The sequence below is a fragment of the Vigna umbellata genome, chromosome 8, assembly GCF_029865625.1.
Source record: "Vigna umbellata cultivar VRB3 chromosome 8, Vumbellata_1.0, whole genome shotgun sequence".
Classification (NCBI taxonomy): domain Eukaryota; kingdom Viridiplantae; phylum Streptophyta; class Magnoliopsida; order Fabales; family Fabaceae; genus Vigna; species Vigna umbellata.
The window spans coordinates 27,713,470-27,725,686 of NC_142172.1; the positions used below are offsets into that span (position 1 = coordinate 27,713,470).

Below are 12,217 nucleotides of genomic sequence, written 5' to 3' on the forward strand. Positions count from 1 at the left end.
TATCAGTATAACGGGCCAACAACTGTGATTGGTACTTAAATTACCAAATGGATTCATTCCATCAGTAGCTAAGCCAAACCTAAGATTTCTACATTCTTCACCAAATTGGGGGAATTCTTGATCAATAATTTTCCATTGCTTTGAATCAGCTGGATGACGAAGCAGCCCATCAGTTGTTCTATCATCTGCATGCCATCTTAGGTTTTTAGCGTCTTTGGGATTCGTGAACAAACGCTTAAGTCTGACAACTAGTGGAAGGTACCAAACTACTTTCAAAGCAAAACCATTCTTTTTTGTGTGACCACCATCTTCACCGTTGTTTTTTGACTTGTATCGTGATAACCCACATTTTGGACACTTTATCAAAACTTCATTCTCATTCCTATATAATATGCAATCAATCGGACATGCATGTATCCATTTATATTCCATACCCATCGGACAAAGAATTTTTTTTGCATCATAATTACGATTAGGTAACGTATTTTCATCTGGCAGCATTTCATTCAACAACGACAACAATTCTGTAAAACTCTTATCACTCCATCCATTGCTCGCCTTTAAATTCATGAGCCTTAACACTGCTGACAACCGTGTGAACTTAGTTGAACCCGCATACAAAGGAGTTTTCGCATCAGTGGACATCGTTTCATACACATGCGCTTGGGCAAAAGCTTCTGCGCCAACGTCGCGGATCATGTCCTCTAAGTTGTCTTCTTCTGCTTGGTCTTCCATATCCATTGTGGAATCATAAACATTTTCAGTTGGAGAGACAGTTGGAAAGTCTGTTAATTCGCCGTGCCATATCCATGTTGTATAACTTCGTATGAAACCATCACAAATAAGATGTTCCTTAATATCAGTTGCGTTCAACTTCCTCCCATTCAAACAGTTCACACAGGGACATCTGAACTTGACTTCATCATCACCACTTGTACTCGCATTACGTTGCGCAAACTCTATAAATGCTTCTACCCCTCTCTCCTACTCAGTGCTGATGCGTGGTAAATTAATCCACCCTCTATCCGTACGCATGTTTACTGAAATTGTTTACACAATTTCAATAATCTTGAATGATCACTTTGATCGTGTTTGTATTCAAGGTGTGATCCTATCCCATTCAAGAAGATTCACTTTTTTTAGTTTATTAAACATATCAATTTTACACAACATATCTTAAATTTCACGAAATTTTGCTAGCATTTCGCATTGGTCTTCAGGTTACACAAAATGAAAGTGATTATAAATCAGCAAAAGAAGATTCCTGCAAAGGTGTTAAGGTATTTTCCTTTGAAGCCTCGATTACAGAGGATGTTTTATCATCTAAAATAGCTGAACATATGAGATGGCATGCATCAGAAAGTACGAATGAAGGCATGTTAAGACATCCAAGAGATTCTGAAGCATGGAAGAAATTTGACTTGATGCACCCTCAATTTGCCTTAGACCCTCAAAATGTGAGACTCGGTTTAGATACTGATGGGTGATGAGTCAATATTTTCGTCACTTCACTTAGTTTATTGTACTAGAATTAATCGGGGAATTGTGCTTAAATGTCCGGTATTTTTCCGTTTTTGCTAATTGTGCTTAATTTGACCAGAAATTATAATTTTAATTAATTTGAATTATCTGAGCTAATTATTTGCATTAGTAATTGCAGGAAAATTTTGGAAATACAAATTGGGACATTTGGAAGAATATTCGTTTATACTGTGTTATTTAATTTGAAAGAAGCACCATTATTGGCTTTGAACCAACACACCACACGGCCTAGGAAAAGCATAGGCATGTTGGTTATGTGAATGATATGCGTGGTGGATGTCTTCAATCAGCAATTCATTTATTTAGCAAGAGGTTCATTTTAATTGGTGAAGAATGAAGTGCAATTCTGCTGGAAGGTGCTGCCACATGTTATATTATTTTATATTCACTTTGAGGAAGGAGCACACGTACAGGGACAATCCATCCAGCAACTTGAAAAGAAGATGCACACAACATTGCTGGCTGGAAGGAAAGAGCTGAATCACGTCCAGCAGCAACATTTCACGTTCCCAACTGTTAAGGAAAAAGAAAACAGCAGCAAGTGGTAAGCATCCAGGAAGCATCCAGCAAAGAAGGAGAGCATAGCTCTCGGTCATGGCCTGGCTGGAGAGAAAAGAGAAGCAAGCAGATTTTCATTTGGAAGCAGCTGCACGTGGTGATTAATTTGGCTGGAAGGGACCTTGATTCAAAAAGCGGAAATTGATAGGCTTGCTTTTAGAATAGGAAGAGTTATTTTCATTTAGGAGCAATGCACATGATGAGAATGGAGGGCCCTTTGCTTACTTTTGGTACGTCCAGGAGGTGTATTCTTGTGGTGATTAATTAATTGAAGGAAGTCAAGAGTGCTAGGGGACAAAACTTTATGGAATGAGAAGTGGGGCTGAGCACCATGTTTTCTTTCTTTTAAAATATTGGAGCTTGGCACAAAGAGGGAGGCTTCAATGGACAGCAGCAACACAGCCCACACCTTCTTCCACGGTCCAGCAAGCAGTAGGCCTAACAGTTTGGAGGTGTATGAAGAAGCGTCCAGCAGCTGCCACGTCCACAAGTCCAGCAGCACACGGCCTGCACCATTCAAGTAATCACACGTGGACAACAGCTGGTTCAAAAAAAGGAAGTGGCCTTCATTCGGAGATCCAGCAGCCTAAAGATACCACGGTCCAGCAAGGGATGTAGCGCGGAAGGAGGTCCAGCACGTAGAGGATGGTCCAGCCGCCACCTAAGTTGGAGGATTTTCTTTAGCTTAAAAAGAGGGGAGAGCTGGAAAAAAGGAGGCGACCTAGAGGGGAGCTGGAGAAAGAAAAGCACACATGGAGGGCTACGGGTAGCAGAGGAAAGCATTTGATTGATTTTGGAAGTGATATTTACTCTTTGCATGCTGAAAGTACACTTCAATTAGATGAAAAAGGGTGCTGGATGTGTGAAGGGGCGTGCGCCAGCTGCCACACACAAAGACATCTTTTATCACATTCATTTTTCCTGGGGAGAAGAGAAGCACAGTGGTGGTGATTCATTTCTCTTTCCATTTGTTTTGAAGTGCTGCATATTTCTTTACTGTTTGCCATTGAAAAGAGTTTTTATTTATTGTTGAAAAGAGAGCACACTCTCACGACCAAAAGGGAGAGCACTAGGGAATTTGTTTTTCTTTTCTTTCTTTAGGAGATATATGGCTGATTTTATTTAGCAAGGGTGTGACGGCCAGTGAGAGAGAAAAAGGCCACACACGGTGTCATTTGGCCTTTTAAAGAAGAGAAAGCAATTATTGATTGTAACAACTCTCGGTGGTTCATTTTGTTGTTATGGAGAAAAGTGGTCACGCTTCCAACCTTTGTCACTTTCATTGGTTTTATTACTTTATACATTAGAATGCAAAGCAGCTGACTTGTTCCCTTTACTGTTATTGTTTCTTCTTAGTGCTATTTCCGTTGTGAATTGCATTTAAATGCTTGGTTTACTTGTTGCATTTTTTTTTATTTTACTCCCGCCTTTTTGCATTGAATGTTTGATTTCAGCTGCGTGGTGTTTCTATTGGCGTGTTGCATCTCCACAACATTAATGTGCATTTCCTTATTAGCCAAGAGTTTAAGTGTTTCTTTCCGACACCTTGCTTTAGTATAATTCAGTTACTGTTTTTGTTCACTTTGTTGTCTATTCCGTTCAGTTTCTTTATTTTTCTGCATTTCCAATTTCAGCACTTGCTTTAGAGACCGTTCGATCTCAATGTATAAACGTTCGGTCATCTGTAGGAACATTCGGTCTATATGCTTTGTTCATTTAATTCAGTGTTTTCAATTACGTTTGGATGTATTTAATTTCTAATTTTAATTTAAGTTCTTCCGCAAACAAAAACAAACCTTTCAAAAAAAAACCCCCACTACGTGTTTGACCTGAGACTCGAACCACATTTGGTCCTTGAGAGACGACCTAGGAGTCACTTCCTAGTTTATACTGCATTATTTCTTGCAATCAACTTTTGTGTGAGGTGCGACCCTCTCAACAATGGGTTCAATCCATATGGGAACTTGAGCACCAATCACAGTATTTGGCCAGTTGTTCTCATACCGTACAACCTTCCTCCTTGGATGTGTATGAAACAAAGTTCATTCATTCTATCCATGATCATTCCTGGAAAACGAGCACTGGGCAATGATATTGATGTTTACTTACAACCATTAATAGAAGAGTTGAAGGAGTTGTGGAACACTGGCATTAAAACTTTTGATTCATATGGGAATAAAGTATTTGATATGCTTACAACCATATTGTGGACTATTAGTGACTTTCCAAGACTTGGAACCTTATCTGGGTGGAACACACATACAGGATTGGCATGCCCGAGATGTAATTTTGACACTACTCCTAAGAAGCTTGTCAAAGGTGGGAAATTTTGTTTTATAAGTCATCGTCGGTGGTTAGATGGAAGACATAAGTTTAGATTGGCTCATAGCAGGTTTGATGGAACTATTGAAAATAGAAGCCAACCAATGGCAATCTCAGGACATGATATCCTACAACAACTTGGGAATGTTCACGTTGAATTTGGGAAAGAACCTATAGTTGAAGAAAGGTCAAAAAGACAATGCATAGTTGATCCTCATAAGGTAGATACTCTACAATGGCGAAAGAAAAGTATATTTTTTGACCTTCCTTATTGGGTAGATAACTTATTACACCACAATCTGGATGTTATGCACATTGAAAAAAATGTTTGTGACAATTTATTGTTTACATTGTTGAATGATAGTACAAATAATAAATGCAAGGACAATCTAAAGGCAAGAAAGGACTTACAACTTTGGGGTATTAGACCAGATCTGTGGCCTGATGAGAATGATAGATATCTTCCTGCTATATATACATTGTCAAATGTAAATAAGGATATATTTCTAAAAACTTTGAAGAATATAATTGTACCTGATGGTTACTCAAGTAACATCAATAGATGTGTTGATGTCAAACAACGTAAGATTGAAGGACTAAAAAGTCATGACTCAGATGTGTTGATGGAGCAACTTCTCCCTTTAGCAATAAGAAAGACACTCCCTAAAGAAGTGTCCTCTATTTTGATTGATCTATGCTCTTTTTTTAAACAATTATGTAATAAAGTTTTGAAGATAGATCAACTTGTCCAATTACAAGATAGAGTTGTCCTCACATTATGTCACATGGAGATGTTATTCCCTCCTTTTTTCACAGTGATGGTTCATTTGATTGTGCATTTAGTTGAAGATGTCAAGCGTGGAGGACCTGTCCAATATCATGGATGTATCCTATTGAGAGGTACTTGGGAAAATTGAAGTCTTATGTGTGTAATAAGGCACAAGCTGAAGGCTCAATAGCTGAAGGGTACATGGCTTAAGAGTGCTTAACTTTTTGTTCTAGATACTTAGATGGAATTGAGATTGTGTTCAATAGATTGCGTCGTGTTAATGATGAACCGAGCATTGCCTCTTGTACTGTAAGCACTTTATTCCCATCGATCGGAAAAGCAGTTGGAGGTTTCACTTATTTCACTTTATCTAAAAAGGAAAAGGTACAGACACATCGTCATATCCTAACAAACAGTGCCATAGTTGACCCATTTCTTCAGTAAGTATTTTCACTTGATTAATTGTATTAATAAGTCTTTTATTAGAAAGTAACTATGTATAATTTGGACACTTTGTGTAGGGAATTTAGAGACACTATACGGAGACAATTGAGAAATCAGAGTCGACAACCATCTTTGATAGACAAGAAAGTTCATACGGAATTTGTAGATTGGTTTTCACGTCGTGTACGTATATTGGGTCCATTGCTGACTGGTTTCATTCTATGTTATAATTAATAATTGACTTGGACATGTTATTTTATTTTTCCTTTTAGATAAGGAATGACTCAACTAGCCTTCACTCAACTGATTTCAAATTCTTAGCCATGAGTCCAATTGATATTGCAAAGCGATATAATGCCTACAATGTTAACGAATTCAAGTTTAGGATCTTGGAGCGTGACATATGGCTTAAAACACAAAATAGTGGAGTGTTTGGTACATTTGGGACAAGGATTTATGCAAGTACTAGTGATAGTCAAATGCAATTTGGAGGTGTGCCTTATTATGGTCGATTAGTGGACATAATTGAAATAAACTACCATGGTCGTTTCTCAGTTGTGTTGTTCAAATGTATGTGGGATAATACGACTACTTCTAGGGGGATTGTGACTGATGAGTTGGGATTTACAAGTGTATGTTTTGGACGCTTGATTCATATCGGTGATAATGATGATGATGAACCATACATTCAGGCATCAGAAGCATAAATGGTATATTATATAGATGATGAGTTTGATAAAAATTGGTGCCTCCCTGTACATATAAAGCCTAGAGACTTGTACAACATGGGTGAAGATGATGTTGAAAACTTTCATGAATGTGAACCATTTCAACAACAAAACTTAGAAACATTATTTCCCGATGATGAAAGAAATATACCATTAACAAGGTTTTAATTTTAATTTTAATTTAGTTATTCTATTTATTTTCTTCTTTATTATATCTTATATAAGTGGTTTAATTTTTATTTATGTAATTGTTTGTAAACCACTTGAAGATGAAGAAAATGACATTTAAGAAGAAGGAGATAAAACATCATATAGAGCAAAGTGCCTCTCATACATGGGTCACACAACTAATCATCCACCAGCTCCTCAAGTCCAATCCTCTCCCTCTCTTTCTGCCCTTCAAAGAAGTAAGTTCCCTTTTGTTAAATGTCTAATACTTGTTTTATTCATGTTGTTATCATTTTTTGACATTCATTTATTTGTAGGAACATACAAACAAAAGATACCTTCCACAAGCCAAAGCACATGCACTCCTACTCATATTCAATCCCCAAATACATTTGTTTTTCAATCAGCATGGACTCCTGCACCTATTCAGTCCCCAGATGCATTTTTTTAGTCATCAGTTCAAGTTAATGTAAGTGTTTTGTTTCCTTCAATAATTAATTTATTGTTCCCTTTTCATCACTATGTATGTTTCCTCATCTTTTGTTTGCTTATGTTCTTCCAAAACTGTATTAAACATGTTGCCAATTTATTTTCCTTCTAGTGTTATTATTAAATGATATTTCCCTTTTAACTTTGTTAATTTGTGTGAAGTTATTAAATGAATTAATACAAAGATTCCTCTTACAGTAGAAAAGAAATAATTTTTAATAAAACTGTAAACAGAAAAGGATAAAATAATTAGAATGACAGAAGACAACTAAGCAAAATAGGATTGTGAGGAAAGAAAGGAGTGTGAGGGCAAAGTATATAAATAGTAATTATTGGTAGCTTCACTATACAAATATCAGTTTATAAACTTTAGGGGATGTCAGAGGATGGAAGCCATTCATTTCCACCACTCTTCTTTTCTCACTTCTAAAAGAACTTCAAAATTTAAATCCTCACTCCATAACATTTTTAAGAGATCGTGATGTAAAAATGAACTTTACAAGATATTCTTAGTAGATGTGGGATGAAGACATTATCTACAATAGAGTAAATACAATAGAGACAAATTGATATCATTAGTCACTCTAAAAGTGAGACGCACTAGTCAAGATAAAACACTTAAACCATTAGACAATCTTGATATATCCAACAATATTAGATGATTTCAAAACTTTAATAACATTTTTAGTGAGTTAATCCTCACAAATACTCTTCCGTGATTGCATACTATGAAATTGTAAAAGAATGTTTTTTTTTGGCTGAATTAGGGTAACAAGATAAAGTTTATTTCTACTAAATCCTCACAAAATTAATATAAAGTTTATTCATTGGAATCCAAACTTCACTGTACATAGGACAAGTTTAAGTCAATGTTGATCTGATGTACTGATTTTAAATGCGAATTTAAAGAAGTAGGCCACTATAATTAATATATCTTCATTTGTGTAGCCCTCAAATGAAGATGCTCTTCATTCACCACCTCAAGTAGGAGGAAATTCTCATGTACAAGATGAACATGAATAAGATGAAAATTAGGATACTTTGTTGGAAGTTGAACAAGAAAGGCCACCAACACACAAGGAAGCATGGTTGGTTGATGTTATTGGTAAGACACAAGTTCAACATATTAATGCTTTCATTATGTTACTTATATGAATAGTTACTGTTGAAGTTGTTTGACATAAGAGTATTTGACACAAATTTTCTTTCTTCACAGATGACCAATGTAAGATGACTACCAAACACTTAAAAACAAATGATGTTTGGAATTTGCCTCAAAATGAAAGGATTATTGTACATTGGAATGAGGAATATCAACCAATTGGAGATGGTGGCGCATTATTGAATCAATTCTTGGGAAGTATCGCTAGAAACTTAAAGGTATTCCCTATTTGTTATTCTACTTGGAAGAAGATTCCTAAAAATTGCAAAGAAGACATAATTCAAAATACCATTCAAGTAAGTAATGTAAATTCAAAATACCATTACAAAGAAGTCATCCAAAATTTATTTATCGGGTAATTGTTGTTAATTTTTTATTAAAATTTGTTTTGAAGGTAAAGTTTGTAGTGAATTTCGATATTCAAATCAATTACATCTTGAAAGCGCTTAATCATAAATGGAGAGATTGTCGGCAAGAATTGTGGCAACAAAGAGATGATGGCACGCGTACTAGAGATGAATTGATTGCCATGGCTTCAGAAGGCATAGATAGAGATTATTGGGCTTCTTTTGTTGACTATCGACTTGATGAAAGAACAAAAGTGAAACCTATATTTCTTTTCATAAAATTTTGTTATGATTTAATAACTTTTTTTTATCACAATGTTAGGAGATTGCCCTGAAAAATAAGCACAACAGGACAAAACAAACTCTTGCTCACACAGGGGGATCCAAGAGCATTGCAAGGAAGAGGGAAGAAATGGTGAAGTGTTATTTATCTTCAATTTTCTGTTTCTGATAATATTTATGACATACCTAATAAGCATTTGTTAATTTTCATAGGAAAAAGAGTGTGGGCACAAAGTTAGCAGAGAGAAGTTTGGATAGCTACTCATAAGAAGACCAATGGAGCTTTTGTCAGTGATGAGGCAAGGAAAATTGGTGTAAGTTCAATCTTTGTTTTGTGATTGTTTTACCCATATCATGTGATTGTATTCATATATATGGTGGAACTATAAATATTTTTAATTCTGATATATGGTGGAACTATAAATATTTTTAATTCAGATATATGGTGGGACTATAAACATTAAGAGAGAAAGAACATTAAGATCTAACTCTAATAAAAAAAATTATAATCCACCTTAGAGCTCGTGATGTGGACAGAAAGGCATAACATGGATCTACAATTTCTTAGATTATGACAGTGAAATAAAATATCTTAAATATGACGAAACCTAGCAACACTACCTTGCAAGAGGCACATCCTAAGTCTAATATAATAATTAATTCTGAGATTCATTATCACAGTGATCCAGTTGTTGAGAAATAGAAAGGCTTTAATGTAGAGACCACATAGCACTCAAACATACCCTTCCTTCAATGAGATCTTGAGTTCCAATGTTGACTACTGTACATCCAATTGCTTTAGCTAAGTTCAGGAAAAACATGTGGTTTTCATTCCTTTCCCATGGATTAAGTAATCCTTTTGTATTGATTGCCCTTTCATCAATGGTCTGTGAAACAGCCACATTAATCAGCTTACTGCAACAAATATAATTCTTATTAAAGGATGAAAATCTGAGTTATATTGAGCAACATAAGAAGATAAAAAATAAAAGTATAGTACCAAAGAAGAACACCATCTTTTGCTATCTCAAATAGGTCATTGGTTGAAGAATCAATAGGAAGGCATTTATGATGTTGCAACATATGATGCCTTCTCAGATTCACTTATTCTATGAAGCAATGTGGTTGTTGCAGCCTTGAGGAACGCTGATGAGTTTTTTTGCATTACTCCCCATCCTAGAACTTTCAAAACTTTGTAGTTTTAAGTAAACCTGTCATCATTATAGCACCATTATTAAAATCACTCAAATTAACTTTGATTTGGACACAACTACTAAAACTGTTTCACTTTTTAAAAGGTGAACCATGTTCCACCATAATCTAAGAAAATGTAGATCCATGTTCTTTCTCTCTTAATGTTTATTTATTAGAAACTTGTTCTCTTATTTCATTGTTTGCATTTCTAGATGTAACCATGATTAAGGTGGTTAACCGTGAGCTTAGCTACAGACTTGGTTGACAATTCATGGTGTATCTCTTTAGTGATATAATTATTGGTTGACAATTCTTGCTACTGTTTTTGCACACATCTTAAGTTTAAATATAAGTATACTGTTGCCAACTCAATAGTTTGTCTCTTTATACAAATGCAATGTTTTTAATGTTGGCATCATTGATTACGTTGTATGTAGGAAAAAATTCAAACATATGAATCTACAACATCGTCTCAATTAAAAGAAATATCAAGTTTAGATTCATTGGCTCATGTTTTAGGAAGCCAAGAGCATTGTGGACGTGTTCGCGGTCTAGGTTTGGGTCCTTGCCCATCTAAAGTCTTTGGAGTCCATGCTCGTTCTCATATTGGATCATCTTCATCTACTTCTTCTAATGTTGAATTACAATCTCAGGTTAATGAGATTAACATGTTAGGTATCATATTTCTCACTTTTTAAATAAATTTTTTTGTTATAGGTATCTTCATTGACTTCTTCTAAGGTTAAATTAGAATCTCAGGTTAATGAATATTTAATAAATATTTACTTGGTTTGTTCCTTTTAAGATTAACATGTTAGGTATCATATTTCTCACTTTTTAAATAATTTTTTTTGTTATAGGTATCTTCATTGACATCACAAGTCAATGAAATGAAGGCAATGATGACACTTTTGTTGCAAAATCATCAAGGTCCATTGCCTTCACAATTTGTAGTATTTCAACGATCATCGGTAATAACTGTTAAATTTATTTGTATGATTTTTTTATTAAATATATTATCGACTAACTATTATGTTATATTATACGTATCTGATCAAGGGAGTGGACCAAATAATGGATGTAATGAAGAAGAAAATTAGATATTGTTATTGAATATCTTTATGAGTCATACTTTTAGTATTGAACATTTGTATTGAACATCTATATTGAACATATGTAATGAACATCTTTATTTTTAATTTTTATGTATGAACAATTAGTTGTATGAATGATATTAGGTTGAACAATGTAGTTTATTTTATACAATATTATTCAATTTTAGTTCATATTAATTTATTATTTGTTTTGTCAATAAAACCATTTTTATCATAATCTAATTTATCACAACAACAAAAAATGAACTGTATAAATTCTCGGTGATTTTAAAACCCCGGTAAACTAAACCATGCAAAATAAGGGCGGTTTTGAGATCACCCCAGCTAATTCTGGCGATTTTTGAGTAACCCGCTATTCCCGACGGTTTTCACAAAACCCTCGATATTCCCGACAGTTTTCACAAAACTTCCGCTAATACTGGCAGTTTTTTTCAGAACCGCCAGTACTTATTTGGCGACGGGCGTTTTCCAACCACGTGAAATGTGATTTGCGGGGGTTAAAACCGTCAGTAATATTGAAAAAACCCCGGGTAAAATTACATATTTTTGTAGTGACAAATGGAGTAATTGGTAGGAAAAAGATGATAATTTTCTATACAATCATTTAACTACACAATTTTTACTTTTATTATGTCACATTTTCATAAAAAAAAACATTTTCCATTATTGTTGGGTCAAGAGAAAAATCGTTATTACATTAATTTAAAATAAATCAATAGAAAGTAATTGTATTATAGGTTAAACAATTTTCTTTTAAATGAAGGACTCGTTCCTTTCAAACAATCAAATTCAACATTGTTATAATACATCACTTATTAATTATACAAGTCTCAAGTTTCTTATAAGCATGACCAAATCAATTGCAAAAATTAATGTGGATAACACTTGGCAAATTTGATCAGCCTTACTTCTTGAAGGTCCATATCATAAAAGTATAAAATATCTCAACATGTCATTTAATACGTTTCAAAACGTAAACGTATTGCCAAAATAAATACGAATTTGTAAACATGTCATTTAATACGCTTCAAAAACGTCAACGTATTACCAGAATAAATCCGGTAATTTGTAGAGAAAGAATATTAACAAAAATAGGG

General features: G+C 34.5%; 2 pseudogenes; both read left to right on the forward strand.

Annotated features, from left to right (window-relative positions):
• Nucleotides 1-4,157: 4,157 nt before the first annotated feature.
• LOC148194377 (uncharacterized) lies at nucleotides 4,158-6,531 on the forward strand (annotated as a pseudogene).
• A 110-nt stretch (nucleotides 6,532-6,641) lies between these two features.
• Nucleotides 6,642-11,271, forward strand: LOC148194378 (uncharacterized; annotated as a pseudogene).
• Nucleotides 11,272-12,217: the final 946 nt, after the last annotated feature.